This window comes from Canis lupus, chromosome 37 (genome assembly GCF_048164855.1).
Source record: "Canis lupus baileyi chromosome 37, mCanLup2.hap1, whole genome shotgun sequence".
Taxonomy (NCBI): domain Eukaryota; kingdom Metazoa; phylum Chordata; class Mammalia; order Carnivora; family Canidae; genus Canis; species Canis lupus.
The window spans coordinates 8724788-8743635 of NC_132874.1; the positions used below are offsets into that span (position 1 = coordinate 8724788).

General features: G+C 35.9%; 1 long non-coding RNA gene across 1 annotated transcript in view; it reads right to left on the bottom strand.

Annotated features, from left to right (window-relative positions):
• The window catches only part of LOC140626189 (uncharacterized), a 72446-nt gene that overhangs the window by 17084 nt on the left and 36514 nt on the right, over positions 1-18848 (bottom strand). Inside the window, exon 2 of the long non-coding RNA XR_012025389.1 lies at positions 12584-12651. This is a non-coding gene — a long non-coding RNA (uncharacterized lncRNA). The remainder of the gene's footprint in view (positions 1-12583; positions 12652-18848) is intronic.

The following is an 18848-nucleotide window of genomic DNA, read 5'->3' on the forward strand; positions in this document are numbered from 1 at the left end:
TTTGGCTGAAGATGTTAAATATCCCACTACACAGGAAGCTGACTTTGGGGAAAATATCAAATAAAGCAGTACCACTTTTAGTTCTTCTCTCTTCACACACTGCCTGCCCCAAGGCAGTCTGCTTAGAAAAGTGGTATATCTTTTGAGCAGGACTCTAATATCAGAACCTCTGGCCACATCTCACACTGTGAACCCTTCATCCTCTGTTTTCCTGAAACTTCACCCTAATGACTCTAGCACTTTCTTCCTCCCTGTCTTTACCTGTTCCTCCCCTACCTCTTCCACCTTCTCTCCAACTCCCTCCCAATGTCACCTGGGTCTCACTATTGGCTTGCCTTTTCTTGTTTTTCTCTAAACCTGGTGTCATTTGACAATCTCAGCTGCAATTAATATTTCAGCGTGGTACAAGACTTCCAAACCTTTATTTTCAGCTCTGGCATGCTCTCCCAAAACTATAACATTCTATCCAAAACTCATTCTTATCAATATATCCTTCATGCATCTCAAATTCAATGCACCCAGAGTTGGTGTCACTAGCTATCTCTCTCTGAAGAACACATACCTGTCTATGCCCTCTCTTTTCCAAGCATGTCTGCTTCCTTGAATTTCCTCTTTGCAAATGATACAAGTTACCTAGGTGAACAATCTTTGCCTCCTTTTTCTTTTTGCTATCTAAAATAACATCGGTTGACAAATCCTCTCAGGTCCATTGCTTCAATACATCTCAGATCTACCCATTTATCTAAATTTTCCTAGATAAATTCTTCAGACTCACTCTTTCTCACCTGAAGTATGCCAATTGGTCTCTTCTAGTCTTTATTCTTCTCTTATATGTATCCTGTATAGCGGCAAGATCAAACTCCTTTTTCTTCTTCTTCTTCTTCTTCTTCTTCTTCTTCTTCTTCTTCTTCTTCTTCTTCTTCTTCTTCTCCTTCTCCTTCTCCTTCTCCTTCTTTCTTCTTCTTCTTCTTTCTTCTTCTTCTCCTTCTCCTTCTTCTTCTCCAAGCTCTATGCCCAACGTGGGGCTTGAATTCTAGATCTTGAGATCGAGAATTGCATGCTCCTCTGACTGAGCCAGCCAGGTGACCCAAGATCAAACTTCTTAAAGAACAGTCCAGATCATATCACTTCTTTGTTCAAATTTCAATGCAAACATTACATAGTTACATCATTCTATGCTGTTCAAAAGTCTCAGCCTGGTATCCAGGATCCATTGATGAGACCATACATCATTTTTCAGGTCCTACTTGGCATGACATTTCCTCTGGGAGTCCTTTTTGGAGTCCACAGAGCCCTGCTCTGAGCTTTCACAGAGACTATCCTTGCTTCTTACTCTCCATCACACTTTATTTTAAAAATCAGTTTAGTTTTTTATCTTACCTTAGACTTAGAGAGTTCACAAGAGCAGAGAGAATAGAAAATTTATTTATAGTTATATTCCAAGTCCTGGTCCTTGGGAGATATTTAAAAAAAATGCTTGTTGAATTTACTAACAAATAAGTGAATCTACTCATTTTAAGCAAGTAGATCCATTCAACTCTAAAATGTGGCTCTGGACCAAGTGACTTGTTGCCTCTAGTTTAGATAGCCTATTTCCTATCTCGATATGGTCCTTACCTGGCCCTACGTACCAGTCCCCATAAAGCTAAAGTCAGCCTACTTTGATAAAAGCATAACTCAAAATGCTTCCTCCATCTTGAAACGTTCCTTGAGTCCCTTAGATATGAGTGACCTCTTTCACTTCTAAATCCTTGTAATATTTTCTTTGTCCCTCTTTTATAATACTGAATATGTTTTTTAATTTTTATATAAAAATTGTACATATTTAAGATGCAAACACAATGATTTTATATACATATACATGGTGAAATGATTGCTACAGTCAAACTAGTAGTCAACTACTAGTTTAAGTCAACTACTTCTTTAAGAAGTAGTCAAATCATCTCCTTACATAGTTACCTTTGGGGCGTGAGTATGACATCAGCACCTGACATCTACTTTATAGCAAGCATTTCTTAGCTTCCTGATTACTCTGCAGGCTCTGGGAATACAGGAGTCTTGCTTGTGTTATTTTTACCTAAGTACTCATTGTAGGGCCTTACAGAAAGGAAAAGCTTAATAAATCAGCATTTATTGGGGTGCCTGGAAGGCTCAGTAAGTTAAGTGTCCAACTCTTCATTTTGGCTCAGGACATGATCTCAGGGTGGGAGACTGAGCCTCGCATTGGGCTCTGCACTGGGTGTGGAGCCTACTTAGGATTCTCTCTCTCTCTCTCTCTCTCTCTCTCTCTCCTTCAGTTCTCTCTCTCATTCTCTCTCTCTCCAAATAAAAAAAAAATTCAACAAAAACAAATAAATAAATCAGCATGTATTGCCTGTAATGACTGAATGAATGAGTTGTATCAACAGACAATGGCATTCTTAACTCCAAACATCAAATCTGTATTTCTCAGAACTCTTGCAAGTTTTTGTTCAGACAGATTTATAATTTGAGAAATAGTGAAGTTTCCTCAATTGGTGATTAAAAGACTTGCCCTTAACCTCTCAGTCTACCCCATTGCCTCAGGGACCATTTTCATGCTGGCTTTGTCCAGATTTATGAAGGAACAATACGCAAAGTTCTACCTTAGGCCAGGAGTATACCTTTCACACTTTCCATCATGGGACTTCTCTAATGCCAGGGTATGAAATACCTCCTGGGAACCCACTCAGCATCCACACACATGCAACCCAGAAGGGCAGATGAGAAAACACAGAGGGGTATCAGGTGCTGGTGGCTAAAGGCTTCGCTCTTCTGTACTTGACTGAACAGTTTGAGACGTATCTCTTAATGATCCTGAGAGGATGAGATTCTAGTCACCCTCTCCAGTACCCAACACACATCCTTGGATTGGCTTTTCCTCTTTCCTATTTCATTCCCCCTGCCCCGAACACTTCTCCTTGCCATCACATTATCCAACAAACTACCTCAACTACCTCACATCTGACATCTCATATCTGCTTCTGGGTGAGCCTAAACTAAGATACCTAGTTGCTAAAGTCAGGACCAGATGCAAATCTGATCCTCTGCCCCAGAGAGTGAGAACGTTGCAGTGAATCATGAATGTTGTCGTTTTATCATCTTTTTAGCACACATCACGCCTAGAAGTAGGATTTGAAAAACAAAAACAAAGAATTTTACTGGTTCCTATGACTTCTTTCCCTAAGGAAAACTTTAAATAACCATTGTTGAGAAAGCTTACCAGCACACATGATATCCAATATACCCACATTGCTCCTCGAATGCTTTTTAGTTGAGGTAGAAAAGGAATAGTTTGTAGCATTAAGGACAGACTTTGACTGCTATGATTGTGGGTTTAAAAGTTAAAAATGCAGTTGACAGTTAACTGTGGCTAGTGGTGCTAAACTTATATATCAATGCAGAGAAAAAAAAGGAAAAATTGATGGATAGAGAAAATGAACAATGCCCTAAAGGACATGCACATACCACCATAGATCATCGGGAACAGACAGCAGTGAAAGTGAATGGACTGAAAGCCCAGTCTGCAAATCACATGGCCAAGTCATCATTTTAGGAAGAGGCATTTAAACTACCACATTTACCTTTTCCCTAGTTTGTGCCAGCCCTGGTCTCATGTCCTACTCTCCTATACTGTTGGTCCTGCAAGCATCCCTTTAAAGGATATGAGTAATAACGCAATTATAACAATTGCAGCTGTCCTCTATTAAATATGAGCCAAGCAATATTCTAAGCATTTAAAACCATATGGCATATAATATTCACCACAAGCTAATGAGATAAGCACCCTTATGATTCCCATTTTTCAGACGATGAAATGAAGGCTTAGGAGAGCTGCCTTAACTTACCTAAAGTCACATAGCTGGTAAGGGATGGAAACAGATAATGAGCTCAGGTCTGGGACTCATGATTCTGAGTTCTTAACTTCAGATGACTTGACTTCCAGAACTCCAGCACCCTACCCTCCTGGTCTTCGCCATATCAGATCTTCTGCTCTAAGCCATTTTAGTCATGCTCCTTGCTGCAAAATTGTGCTCTTCATCTACCTTCTCACCTGACCCCGGGGTGGTTTCACTATCTATTTTGTGATGTTTTCCACTAATCTCAACTATTTTCTGGCTTGTCCCTTCTTCTGAAATATCACCGTCATCAGGAGTTTTTGGTGAAAATCCACTCTGTGAAATGCGCAAACAGATTTTCATTCATCCTGCACAGAAGTGTTTTAAACATAGTCCTTTTTTCCAAGAAAGTCTCTTCAACATGAAGAAGCCTAAGATTTGGACTTAGAATGCTTTATAGATTGCGCTCAGGTTTCTTGAGAATCTATCTCCATCTCTAAGATCTCTATTATGATATGTCTTAAATAATCTCAAATATCACCTTTATGTACCATTTTCCCTACTACAACCAAACATCACATTTAACAACTTTTTAAAATTTTAGAATGGTTTTGTGCACGCAGAAAAATTGTGACAATGGTACAGCAAGTTCCCATGTACCCCACATGCAATTTCTTTTCTTATTAACATCGTATACTAGGATGACATGTTTGTTACTTTAATGAACCCACACTGATACATTATTATTAACTAAACTCCATACTTTATTCCGATTTCTTAATTTTGGCCTGATGTCCTTTTTCTTTCCAAGATTCCATCCAGGAAATCACACCATGAGTTGTCTCATTAGGCGCCTCATGATTGTGGTAGTTTCTTAGACTTCTCTTATTTTTTGGTGGCCTTGACAGGTTTGAGACTGCTCAATTATGTTGTAGGATGTGCCTCAACGAGGAATTGGCTAATGCCTTTCTCGTGCTTAGCCTGGGGTTATGGTTTTGAGGGAGGAAGACCACAGAAATAAGAGATATGCAACACATCCCGCCAAATGCATGTAACGATCAACACGATTTTTCACTGTTGATGTTGACTTTGATCCCATATATAAGCTAGAGAATCAAGGTCATACATCAAGGTCATATAGCAGGTTTCTCCACTCTAAAGTTTCTCTCCCTTCCCATTTTCTGCTCTTTGGTGAAAGGGACTACACTTTCTCTACTACACTTAAGGACTGGGCAACTTTGCACACCCTGACTTAAGATGGATTATTTAAATATTTGGAATTAAATATTTGGAATTCTTGTGCACGGAAAATTTATTTCTTCTCCATGTATTTTATTGAATCATTTATTTATATCAATATGGACTTGTGGATATTAATCTTATATGTCGGTTTTTTAACTCTATGATACTTATTTATTTTGTTGCTCAAAGTTTTCCAGCTTTGGTCACTGAGATCTCTTCCAGTTGGCTCCTACATCCCTTTGGCACACTGTCACTGTGAGATTTTGTTTCTTTGTTTTGCTTTCAGCACTACTTTACTTTCTGGCACTAGAGATGCTCCAGGCTCATCTTCTCATCTTGTGTATTTCTGTCCCTAGTTCTAGAAATAACCATTTTCTGAAGGAGCTCTAGTTCCTTTTATTGGAGAATAGTATTAGAAACCAGGATCTGGGTGCCAGCTGTGCTCGTTGTTACTGGTTGCTTCTAAGCTGACTGAGCAAGGAAATCTATGACTGCACGCTAACCCCTGTTTATACACGTATCTATAAATATTTCTATATGTAGCCATCTATGTCTATATTAAGCTAAACATGAGTTCATACCAATGTCTCCAACTTTAATCTGTCACTGCATGGATCATTCTAGCCTCCTCCCCTCGCTTATCTATAAAGTCCCTCTCCAACAGTGAGAAACCTGGCTTCTGCCATCTGCCATCCATTTACTCCATCGTTCTGTTCCAGGATACATGTCTAACAATATCAGAATTGTTAACCCAGACCCTGTGGGGAACAACTTTATCATCTAGAGTATGGCATAATGCCACGCTTCTGAAAGTTACGTATGAAAAAAATAATTCTAAGAAGCTTTCTCCACACTTTTGTTTGTTTATGTCTTCCTATTGATTTCTGCCGTAGGGCCACTTTACAGGGCGAATAAAAACCACAGCCTGGAATAAAGCAGAAGTTTTTGGGAACAAGGCATTGGGACGTATGAAAATGAAACCCACAAATACAAACACAGAATCAGTAGAGCAGGGCTATGAGAGGAGTCAGTGCAGTTTCAGACACAATTTTGACCGAGCCCAGGGCAGTGTCGCTAACTTTGGCTTCAGACTATCTGAAGGTTGGTGGCAGGCAACCATAGCCTGTTGCATCACGTCTTTAGTACCTAGACCTCAGAAACAACTCTAGGCCTGACCTTTTTGGTTACTAGGTGAAGCTACATGTAGAGGACAAGCTATTTTTGTTGTTGTTGTTGTTTGGTTTTTAAATCGATTTTCTTTTGAAGAACAGTTTTAAGTTCATGAAAAAACTGTGTACCAAGTACACAGAATTCCCAGTTGCTCCCTGACCCACAGCCTCCCCAGCTACCCACACACCAAAGCACAGTGGGCATTTGTTAAAGTCCACGCACAAGCCTACACCGAGACATCATTATTGCTCCATCATTTACACTACAGTTCATTTGTCCTATTGTACATTCTTTGGGTTTTGACAAATGCATAACGACACGTGTATATACCACTGTAGTATCGTACTGGGTAGTTTCATGGCCTAAAAAAATCCTCTGTGCTCTACTTGGTTATCCCCACCCTTCCACCCCCACCGATCTTTGTACTGTACAGCTCTGCCTTTTCCAGAATGCCATATAGTTAGAATCATAGATAGTCTGTAGCCTTTTCAGATTGGCTTCTTTTACATTCTTTACTTAAATATACATTTAAGTTTCCTGAATGTCTTTTCATGGCTCATTTCTCTTTCGTTACAATAGCTATAATATTTAGCTATAATAATACTCCATTGTCTGTATGGACTGCAGTTTACGTATCCATTCACCTACAGAAGGATTTCTTGGTTGCGTCCAGGTTTAGGCAATTGTGAAGAAAGCTGCTATAAACATCTGTGTGCAGGTTTTTGTGTGGGCATAATTTTTCAGCTCATTTGGGTAAATACCAAGGACCATAATTGCTGGATCATATGGTAAGAGTATGTTTAGTTTTGTAAGAAACTGCCAAACTGTCTTCCAAAGTGGCTACACCATTTTGCATTCTCACTAGCAATGAATGAGAGTTTCTGTTGCCCTACATCCTTGCCAGCATTTGATGTTATCAGTGTTTTGGATTTTCACCATTGTAATTGGTGTGTAGTTGCAATTTGTTTTAATTTGCAATTCACTAAAGACATACGATGTGAAGCATCTTTTCATATGCTTATTTGCCATCTGTATATCTTTTTTGGTGTGTCTGTTCGGATCTTTTGCTCCCTTTTTATTTGGGTTGTATAGTTGGGTTTTTTGTTTTTGTTTTTTTGTTTTTGCAGTAGAGTTTTAAGAGTTCTGTGTATATTTTGGTTAAGAGTCCTTTATCAGAGATATCTTTTAAACATATTTTCTCCCTGTTCATAGTTTGTCTTCTCATTTTCCTGATGGAATCTTTCCTGGGGGTAGAATTTTTTTTTTAATTTTTTATTTATTTATGATAGTCACAGAGAGAGAGAGAGAGAAGCAGAGACATAGGCAGAGGGAGAAGCAGGCTCCATGCACTGGGAGCCTGATGTGGGATTCGATCCCGTGTCTCCAGGATCGTGCCCTGGGCCAAAGGCAGGCGCCAAACCGCTGCGCCACCCAGGGATCCCTTTTTTTAAAGATTTTATTTATTTATTAGACAGAGAGAGAGAGAGAGGCAGAGACACAGGCAGAGGGAGTCTCCAGGATCACACCCTGGGCTGAAGGCAGCGCTAAACCGCTAAGCCACCGGGGCTGCCCAGAATTTTAAGTCCAATTTACCTATTATTTCTTTCATAGATCACGCCTTTGAGGTTGTACCTAAAATGTCATTACCAAACTCAAAAAAGGCATCTGGCTTTTCTCCTATATAAACTTCCAGGAGATTTAAGATTTTTCACTTTACCCTTAGGTCTCTGATTTATATGGACTTAATTATCGTGAATGGTGTAGGGTCTGTGTGTAGATTCCTTATTTTATTCTATTCTTTCTTTTATTATATTCCTATTTTAATTTGTTTTATTTTTTTGTGGATTTAGTCCTGGGCTCTCCATTTTTTTCCAGTGATCTATTTGGCTATTCTTTCCCTAATACCAAGACTTTATTTTTTTTATTTTTTATTTTTCTAAAGATTTTATTTATTTATTCATGAGAGACACAGAGAGAGAGGCAGAGACACAGGCAGAGGGAGAAGCAGGCTCCATGCAGGGATCCTGACGTGGGACTTGATTCCGGTCTCCAGGATCACACCCTGGGCTGAAGGTGTCGCTAAGCCACTGAGCCACCAGGGCTGCCCACCAAGACTTTATAATAAGTCTCAAAGTTGAGTAGTGCCGGTCCTCCAACACTGTTCTTCATTACAGGCTTGTTTTTAGACAAGTTCACTCTGAATGTAATGCAAAGGCACTCAGTCTTTTTTGTTTCATGTGCTTTCTTCTGGCTTTCCACTGTTCCAGCAGAGCTCACATTGAAAATACTTGACAAAATGGCCTTCTGTTCTTTTTTTCCCTCTTGCTTTAAGGAAATTTGATATCAGAGGCATTTCTTCTTAATTCTCTGTCTCCTGAGGGAAAGAAGTTGGTCTTTCTATCTAGTTAGATGACTGGGAGGGATGAAGGGAGGCTCCTGGATGCTTCTGGAATCATTCCAGACACCCTTCCTGGAAGATGTCTGGCAAACTAGCCACCACTGAGCAGTGTGACTCAGTTTTTTCTTGGGCCAGACCCTCTCCTGTGATGACCAGGAATATAACAGATAGTATTAAACACTGACTGGGGCAAAGTACTCTTTGCAATATAAGGTTCTAAAATAAGGAGATGTTGCAAAGAAGATTCCAGACATACTAAAGATTCTGGATTTTCTGAATTATATTTTTCTAATGTTGAAAACATAGAAAAGAGTGAAAATGTAGCTTTTTTTGAAAAAAAAATAAGCATAACATATATACTGTTCCAATTAGAAAAATTCCCTTCTCATGTTTAGTAGTGTTCAAATTAGGCTGAAAAAGAGAAAAAGAAGATTCAAAATGCTTGAGACTAAAGCAGGTATTTCGGATTGCCTTTTGTTATAGCAATATGATTTGTTTAATAATTCATATTTTAGAATACATTAATGTAAATGATAATTTTAGATTGTCATCAAATTTTTAAATATTCAACACAGGAAATTTTCATTTTTGTTAATTTTCTCAGATGAAATTGGACACTTCAGACATATATGCAGTTTCACTCATGGAAGTACATTCGAATTGTTTTGTTTTAGTAATATAGAACTAAGAAAGGTTTTCATATTTTATTTAAAATGAATAGTGCATTTCTGGATATGGGAAGCTGTTGAAATAGGAAAGGTAAGAAATATTGTGTTTTATTTTCTAAAATCCCCAGAAGAACAGAGATCGCCACAAATGATCTTGTCAATATTGTATTTTCTGGTTTCAGAAATGAAATAGCCATACAAAGAAAGTCTCTTTAATGTGCCTAATGATAAAAACAAAAAAAGACCAGATAGAATGATTCTGGAAGAGTAGTGATCAATCTAAACAAAAATACTTCGGACTATTTTAAAGCACTGCTATAAAATGCATTTTCTACTTTTTTGATTCTTTAGTATTATTTGGAAAATTTTACCCCCTGATACTTCCTAAGTCATGATCATCACATATACAATTATCCCCTATAAATGAAGAGAATCCCCACAATATTTTGTTGTCATTGTTATTATTATTAATGTGTTGCTGTTCTTTTGATTGTTTTTGGCTTAGTCTTCCGTCCCAACAACTTTGCTACTCTTCCCCCTCAGGTAAATCAGACATGTTTTATACTCTACACACATTGCATTCAAGGAGAGGATAATCTTGTGGTTTATCATTCACATGGGGACAATTTTGAGTATGAAAGGATGTACATTAAGTGATTACTTTGGTGCGACAGGCATAAACTGGACATTTCAAATAAATGAAATCATACACTGTATGATTTTGAGTGCCAAGTTGTTTCACTTAGCATAGTGTTTTCAAGGTCTATCCGTGTCATAGCACATGTAGGTGCACCATTCTTTTAGGGTTAAGTATATATTCCATTATATGATTATACGTTTTGTTTCTTCATTCATCAGTTGATACACATTTGAGTAGTTTCCATTTCAAGCTATTATGGATAATTCTGCTATTAAACATGGCAAGTTTTTCTGGGAACATCTATTTTCAATTTTTCTGGGTACATACCTACAATTGGGATTTCTGGGTCCCATGATCACTCTGTGATTAATGTTTTTAAGGAACTGACAAATAACTTTCCACAGTGGTTACATCACTTTACATTCCTACCAGCAATGCATGAAGCCTCTAATAACTTCCCATCATCACTATATTTGTGTTTTGTTTGTTTAAGATTATAACCATCCCAGTTCATATGAAGTGGTGGTGCATTTTGGTTATGATTTGCATTTCTGTATAACTAATGATATTTAGTATTTTTCATTGGCCATCCGTATATCTTAGTTGTAAAACTGTCTATTCACATCCTTTGTCCACTTTTAAAATTGGCTTTTTATTGAGTTGTAAGAGTTCTTTATATATTTTAGATATTAGGCCCTGCTCAGATATATGATTTACAAATATTTTATCCCAGTGTCTTCTTTTTGCCTTATCGATAGTGTCCTTTGAAGTACAAAAGTTTTAATTTTTTCTGTTCCTTTGTATTCCCTTGTATTTTTATAAGTATATAATTTTAAAATTATTTTTTCAGTGGTGCCCTGGGGATTACTATTAACATCTTAAATTATAACAGTGTAGTTTGGATTAATACCAACTCAATCTTAATAGTATATAAAAACTTGCTTCTATAAAGCTCCCTTCCCTTCTTCTTTAATGCTGTTATTGTCATAAATTATGTCTCTTTAGGGACTGTGTACTCATCAAAATAGATGTATTATTTTTTATTTATGCAGTTGTCTTTTAAATCAGATGATAGAAAAAAGGGGGTTACAAACAAAATGTATTATCTTTTATTTTATATTTCCATATATTGATACCTTTACTGTTGCTGTTTATTTTTTCATGTGTTCTAGTTACTGTCTAGTGTCTTTTCATTTCACTTTGAAGAACTTTTTACAGTATTTCCTGGAGAACAATTCTGCTAGCAGCAAATTCTATTTTTATTTACCTGGGAATGTCTTTATGTCTTTTTTTCTTTATTTTAAAAAAATTGTCTTGTTGGATATACAATAGTTGGTTAAAAGGTTTGTATCTTTTTCTTCAAACCTCTGAAATGTCATTCCACTGCCTAATGGCCTCTCTGCTTTTCCGGTGAGAAATAATGCTATTAATGTTATTTAATATCTGTTGTATGTGATAAGTCTTTTTCTTTTGCTGTTTTTGATTTTTTAAATATTTTAAATTAATATCGTGATTTCCTTTTTGAATCATGGAATATTTGGAAGTATGTTGATTACTTTTGAAATATTTTGAGATATTATAGTTATCTTTTCCTATTTAGTTCTGCTTTGATAGCATTTGGTATAGAGAACATATTCTGCATGGCTCTAATATTATACAATTTGTTGAGAACTATTTTATGCTCCAATGTATGATCTGTTTTTATTGATGCTCCATATCTACTTGAAAAGAATATGTATTCTGCACTTATATTGTACAGTGTTTTATATGTTTCCATTAGGTCAGGTATATTAATTCTATTGGCTAATTATCAGTATCTCTACTAATTTTTGGCTGCTGCTTATTTTATTAGTTATTAAGAATTTCTATTAAAATCTTCCTCTATTTGTCTATATCTCCTTTTATTTCTCTGTTTTTCTTTATGTATTTTGTATATTTTAGGTGCATATGAATTTAGAATCTTATTTCTTTTAAATTTATTTAAATGATAATGTTAGTAATATTTATTGCTTTAAAGTCTGTCTGATATTATCATAGCTTTATAAAATTTAATGTTTGTAGGATATGTTCTTTACATCCTTTTATTTTCAATCTATGTATCACTATACTTAGTGTTTACCATATAAGTGACATATATTCTTTCTCTGCCGCCATTCTTTCATTTTTATTTACATTTATTTTTATTCTATTTTCTTTTAATGTAGTCATCAGTATATATTTAAGTTTATTTCTATTATTTTATCACTTGTTTTCTTTTAGCCCAACATTTTCTTTATTCCTTTTCTTTTTTTCCTTTATTTCAAATTAATTATACAGTTTCGTTTCATTTTTTCTCCTATATTACCTTTGGGTTTTTTTAATTATTATTTTTAGTGATTATTCTGTAAATTACAAGGCCTATTTATGCCTTACTAGAAAAAAACTTTGTTTTCCTTTTGCTTCATTCTACACAAGGTAAGAATTTTAGAACAGTTTATTTTCTTTTACTATCTTTCAACTTCTCTGCTACTGTTTTTTTAGTCTCTTAATTCAGTGTGCACTTTAAACATCAGGAGATATTATTTTCATTATTGTTTTATATAGTCAATATTAATTTATATGTACTTACATCTTCACCTTTCTGTTTCTCTTGTTTTTGCATAGAGATGCTTTCCATATGGAGTCATTTTCCACTGCCTAAAAAACAAACAAACAGACAAAACAAAACTCTTTTTAAGATTTCTTTACTTCAGATGTGCTGTCAGTAAATTCTCTCGACTTTTATTCTCTGAATAATTTTACTTGGGTTTTATTTTTCCACATATTTTACTGGGTATAAATTTCAGGTGGGCGCTTTTTCCCCCAGCTCTTTGAAGATGGCATCTTATTGTTGTTAGGATTATTTATGTCCTCCAAAAAAGTATGTTGAACACTTAACTGCTAGCATATTAGGATGTGAACTGACTTTGGAAATAGGGTCTTTATAGAGCTAATCAAATTAGAATGAGATCATTAGGGTGAGCTCTAATGCAATATAACTGGGAGTGTTTTAATAAAAAGGAGAAATAAGAGATTGGAGTGACCCATCTATAATCCGCAGAATGCCAAAGATTGCCAGAAAACCACCAGAAGCCAAGAAAAGTTCAGGAAGGACTCATCTATAACTTTCAGAGGGAACATGGCTGCTGACACCTGGAGTTCAGGTTTCTATCCTCCAGAACTGTAATACAATTCGATCTGGTTTCTTTCAGTCAGCCAGTTTGTAGTACTTTGTTGCAGTAACCACAGCAAATGAGTACAATTGTCCTCTGACTCCTCTCTGTTCCTGTTGAAAAGTCTGTTAGTACTTTGATGTATCATTTTTCTCTGTTTTTATTTTTTTTAAGATTTTATTTATTTATTCATGAGAGACAGAGAGAGAGAGACAGAGAGAGAGAGAGGCAGAGACACAGGCAGAGGGAGAAGCAGGCTCCCTGTAGGGAGCCCAATGTGGGACTCGATCCTGGGACCCTGGGATCAGGCCCTGGGCCAAAGGCAGGCGCTCAACTGCTGAGCCACTCAGGCATCCCTTTCCTCTGTTTTAAATTTTCTTTTTGTCTTTGGTTTTCAGCCATTTGACTCTACTGTATTTTATAATTTTCTTTGCATGCATCCTATTTGGATCCCATGTTTCTTTAAGATTTATTTATTTTTTGCAGGGGAGAAGCTGAGGGAAAGAGAGAATCTCAAGCAGACTCCCTAATAAGCATGGAGCCCAACACAGGGTCTGATATGGGGCCCAATTCTATGACCCTGAGACCATGTCTTGAGCTGAAGTCAAGAGTTGGACGCTTTACTGACTGAGCCACCCAGGCATACCCGGATCCCATGTTTCTTTGCCCTGTGATATGTTTCATACGTTTAGAAATAATCTTTAAAATATCTTTCTAAATAATATTTTTCCACATTTTTGTCTCTGTCTTCTCCATATGAGATTCCAAATACACATTGTGTTAGTCTTATTTACCAATTTCCATATGTTTCATGTCATTTTCTGTGTTTTAATTTTTTTTGTTCCTCTGAATACTACAATCTGGATCTCCCCTCCTGTTATACCTTTTAGTTCACTAATGTTCTCTCACTTTCCTTACTGTTAAACTCATATTTTGAATCATCACTGTTAGGTTATTTTGGTTTTGGTTCTGGAATTTCCATCTGATTCTTTATTATATATTTCAATTCTCTTGTGATAGTTACCATATTTCAGAAAACTCGATCATTGACTATATTAATCACAGTTATTTGGAAATCTGGTTTGGATAACTGCAATATCTGTATCATCACAGATATGTTTTATTGTGTAAATCTTCTCTTGGCTTTCTGTCATTTGGTCTCGTTTACTGGCAAGCCTAGTAATTTCAGATAGTCTGCCAAACATTGTATATGAAAAATTATAGGTGCTCTGGTTGAAGTTGTCTTTCTCCAGAGAGAAGTTAATCACCTTCTGGCAGCAAACAGATATGAGAAAACCATTTTAATACAATCAGGCATTTAGATCATTCAAGGCTATGCTGTAGCTTTCTGCTGTTCTGCTGTTTCTAATTTGCCTCTATTCCTATAATGGAGCCCTCTGGAAGTCTCAACCAAAAGCCTGCAGTTTTACTGTGGTCTCCAGGAACAGACTTCAATCCCAAGTCTTATCTCTTCAGAACTATGAGTCAGGTAAATCCTTAGTCTGCTTGTTAGCCTCTTATCAGCTACGTTTGCTTAATTTCTTAACTCTTGCCCTTGGCCTATGGAGCTCAGGAACTGGCAAATTTCTTGAGAACAAAGTTGAATACAGAACATAGGTCTAGTTTCACTATTGTTTTCCCTTCCCCAGGATTCCCTTTCCTGAACATAGGGTGCTTAATTTTGTATCTTGAGGCTAGCAAGTCTGCCACAAGCACGAGCTTTTCTCCTTAGGCTCTAGGCCTCTCCATACAAATGAACAAAGTGGAAAATAGGTTGTTGAGTATAGACCTCCATTCAGCAATTATTCCTTTTCTCTGAGATTTTAGCTCATGACATTTGTTGGTTTTAGTTGATCTCTAGTATCTTCAAATATGTTTCATTGAATACATATTATTTTAATCCCATTTCTACCTGTTGTTCTCTAGGAAATTTTTTTTTTCCTTTACACAAACTTTTTTATTCAGAAAATCTTTTAAAAATATTTGTATCTTAATTTTTTAAAATTTTCTCTTCACTAGATCTTTCCACAATTTTCCCTCAATTTCATTATGTTCTTCATTCTATTAGTAATAAAATGATCAAATCATAGAGATAAGCATAGGATTGGTACTAATTTTCTATGTGTGTGTGTGTGTGTGTGTGTGTATTAAAGAAAAGGGTAGCCATAAATGTTGAAGAATTTAGAAAGAAAGCCATCAGACCTACCTTAAAATTATTTATTTTTTTCCACAAACCTTCTGACCCCAAGCAATACTTTTTGGACTGCTCTACACATCAAATCCACCACCAAAAAGTAGTATTTTCACCACTTTTAGACTTTCTATCATGATCCTTTGGTTCATGTCCTTCTTTAGATTTTCTATTCATCACTAGAAGTATTTGCTTTCAAATATGTTCAACAATTTTACTCTATCTCCATCAGGGGGTTGACCACTGAGAACAGTTCTAGTTTTTGCCAGTTGTCCCTCAGTGATTAGTAGTAGTAGTAACTTTTTACCCTCAAAATTATTCCTATTTGGGGAATTATTATATTGCTATCCTTTAGTCACACACATGACAAGATCTCAATTCTGGCTATATCAAATTGCATAAATCCTCTATTGAACTACAGACAAATTTATCTGAATGACTCTCTGATCCTTGCTCTAAAAGATAATAGTCATCTCATAATTATTTATTCCTAAATAGAAAGTTTGCCCTCCTCACACTGTCTCATTAAGTTAGCCATCTTTCTGAATTCTAACTTTCTATCAGTGACACTAGCATCCACTTGGGTTACTAAAGAAATGAATTTGAGAGTCACCTTTAGTTTCTACCCTACCTGCTTCCTAAGAAACATATGTTGAATCCTTTTACTTCTCTCTACCACCACAGCCACGCCTGTACCATAACATCAAACCTGGATTGCAGAAAGAGCAAAGACTCAATCCATTCTCTACCTGGTTCCAACATTAACATTTTCAAAATGTAAAAGTTGTGCATAGGAGCTGAGAATAGCAAATATAGCTTGGGAAAGATAAATAAGTAAAAAGTAATCCAAGCATTACATTTTTTCATGAGTCAGGAGCTAGACAAGTAAATGTTCTGTAGTAAGAAGTGGCCTTGCATTCTGGTAGTATTACTGCCCTGCTGAAAGGCTTTGTACCAGAGCTTTGGTAGCTTCTCATTGTGCTCATCATAAACTACTTACCATGGCCTACAGAACCCTCTTTGATCTGGTTATTACCCCCCTCCTTATCCAGCACCAGCCATGCTGGCTTCTTTTCTCCTAAGGTTCTTTACATTATTATTCCTTCTCTTCACAATTCTCATAGCTTATCTCCTACATTTCTTCTTTTAAGCATCAATTCAATAATTATCTCTCTGCTCCCCATGTTATGTCTCTATCTTAAGTGACCCCCAGTTATTCTCTGTCATAGCATATAGTTTATTAACTTTGTAATGCATGTGACAATGCAAAATTGTTTTTTGTTTGTTTATTTTCATTATTGTTCACTTGTGTATTGTTTACTTCCACCACTGTAATGAAGTTTGAGGAACCTTACCTTGTTTACTTCTGTAGTTCTCAGAGCAATACTGGCTTAAAGTAGGTGCTTCCTGAATAATTATTGAATAAATACATTTTTGAAAGAGCTCTAAGATTTCCTGCAAAGTTCTGAAAAGTTCTAATTAATCTATTATTTTCTCGAAATAAAATATAATTTCTCGAGTATTAGCATCTGTAATAAAAATGATTTATTCTTTGGCTTTATGTTTTGATTTCACATATAGTATAGCCAATTATATTTTATTGCAAGTCTAAAGCAGTTTTGTTATATCCTAGATCAAATGGGCTTTATGAGTCTTCCAGGGAGCCTAAACTGTATTTATTACCTTGTTTCTGTATGAAAATGTGGTCTGTAGTCCAAGTAACAAAAAATTTACTTTCCAACAAACTTTGAATTCAAAATTAATTTTGACATTGATGACAGTCTATATATAGAGTTCTGAGCAATCATTAAAACGTTGGACCAGAAACCAAGTTTCACTAATAACATCTTAGTATCCATGCAACAACCACATTAAGCCCTGTTTTCAGAAGTAGGGAAGATGTAAATGGTAAATACTTAAATGTAGTCCTTTATATGGAGCAAGAAAGGTGTTTAGTACATAGTATATACAGTAGATGTGAGTGCAATACTCCAATGTCTGGACAACCAGAAGGAAAGTCGTTATGTGGATTTCTTTGCTAAAAATGATCTAAAACCATTAAAAAAAAGAAAATATTTATTGGTACATTTATTGGTAGTTGTTTAAAGCAATATTAGGGTTGCGTATCATTTAGTTTTTTGAAATTTGTCTTAGAGAAGATAGGGGGACAGCAATCTCTTCTACACTAAAATAATGTTTGTTTTGCATTCATATTCTCTTTGATATTTAATTAGTCCATGAGATTATTAGAGGGCTATCTTCTCTACTACTTCACACAACTATTTTGTTGTTTTATTTTATACAAGAGCTTTTTGTTTTGTTCTGTTTTGTTTTAAATGAACAGGAACTTATCTGTTTTTCTGGCCAACAATTACAATCTAGTTTACTCAAACACAGGTAATACCTGAATTTCTATATTAACAGTAACAAAGTCAAAGTGTTGTTTCAATAAAAAATTATATAAATTTAGTGGCTGTCAGGAAAGAGTTGAAAATCAGCCCATATCTATATGTCAGCTGAACTCCATGCTTGTTATTCTTAAATGGGTCTCATTTTCACAGAAGTTCAGCAAAACAATAGAATTTTTAAAAATATTAAAGAAGAAAAAATGAGTTATGTCTGTTTTATGATAAATGAATATTGCCAATGAAGATTACGCGTTGTATGTATGTTCCTCATATTATTGAAATGTGTTTTTCCTCCTGCAAGACTAACATTAGACATAAAACTTCCCATAACAGGCTGTATTGGTCAATGTGTCCCTGGAAGAAGGTGTTTTGTGTCTCAGAGGTAGCATAAGCCCCATTAGATGTGTTGTTGCCATGGTAACTGCTCTCTCTTTTTTAATTGAATAGCATAGTAAGTAGTCTTATAAAACCCACCAACCCATAACTTTCTGGTGCCTCAAGGCAGCTTTAACTTAACCACCTTCTCTTTGTCTTTATTTTTTCAGTCTAAGGGATTCAGGTGTTTGGCTCCACCTGTTTTATGAGTCTGATGTGTCTCGGTGCTAAAATCCTTGGGTTGTTGACCACAGATAATTTCTAAACAAGAGCTCAGTGTAGTTACAAAATCAAGAAAAGAATACAAAACTTCAATTGCAGAAGCGAAAGCAAACTTCTACATAAAACTGTGTCTGTAAAACTCAGACTGAATAAAGCCAAGTATTTGATCTGATTTCACAAGAACTTATCTATACCTGGCAGGGTGCAAAGAGATCATACTAGAAACACAAGAACCACAAAGAGTGTTGCTTTAAAATAAGTCTTCAGCAACAGGCTTACATATTTTAAATTAAACAGAAATTCTCCTAGGATCCAAGAGTCCTATTTTCCATTCTGGCTCAAACACACACCTCATAAAATATCTGTGCCTTAGTGCAGAGATGTTGCAGGGGTCAAATAAAATCTATTGCAACTCCCTTCCCACCCTCTTTCCTTCATAGAGATAATAATTCTTTCTGGTTGTTTTGCTAGTTATTTATGTTTAAA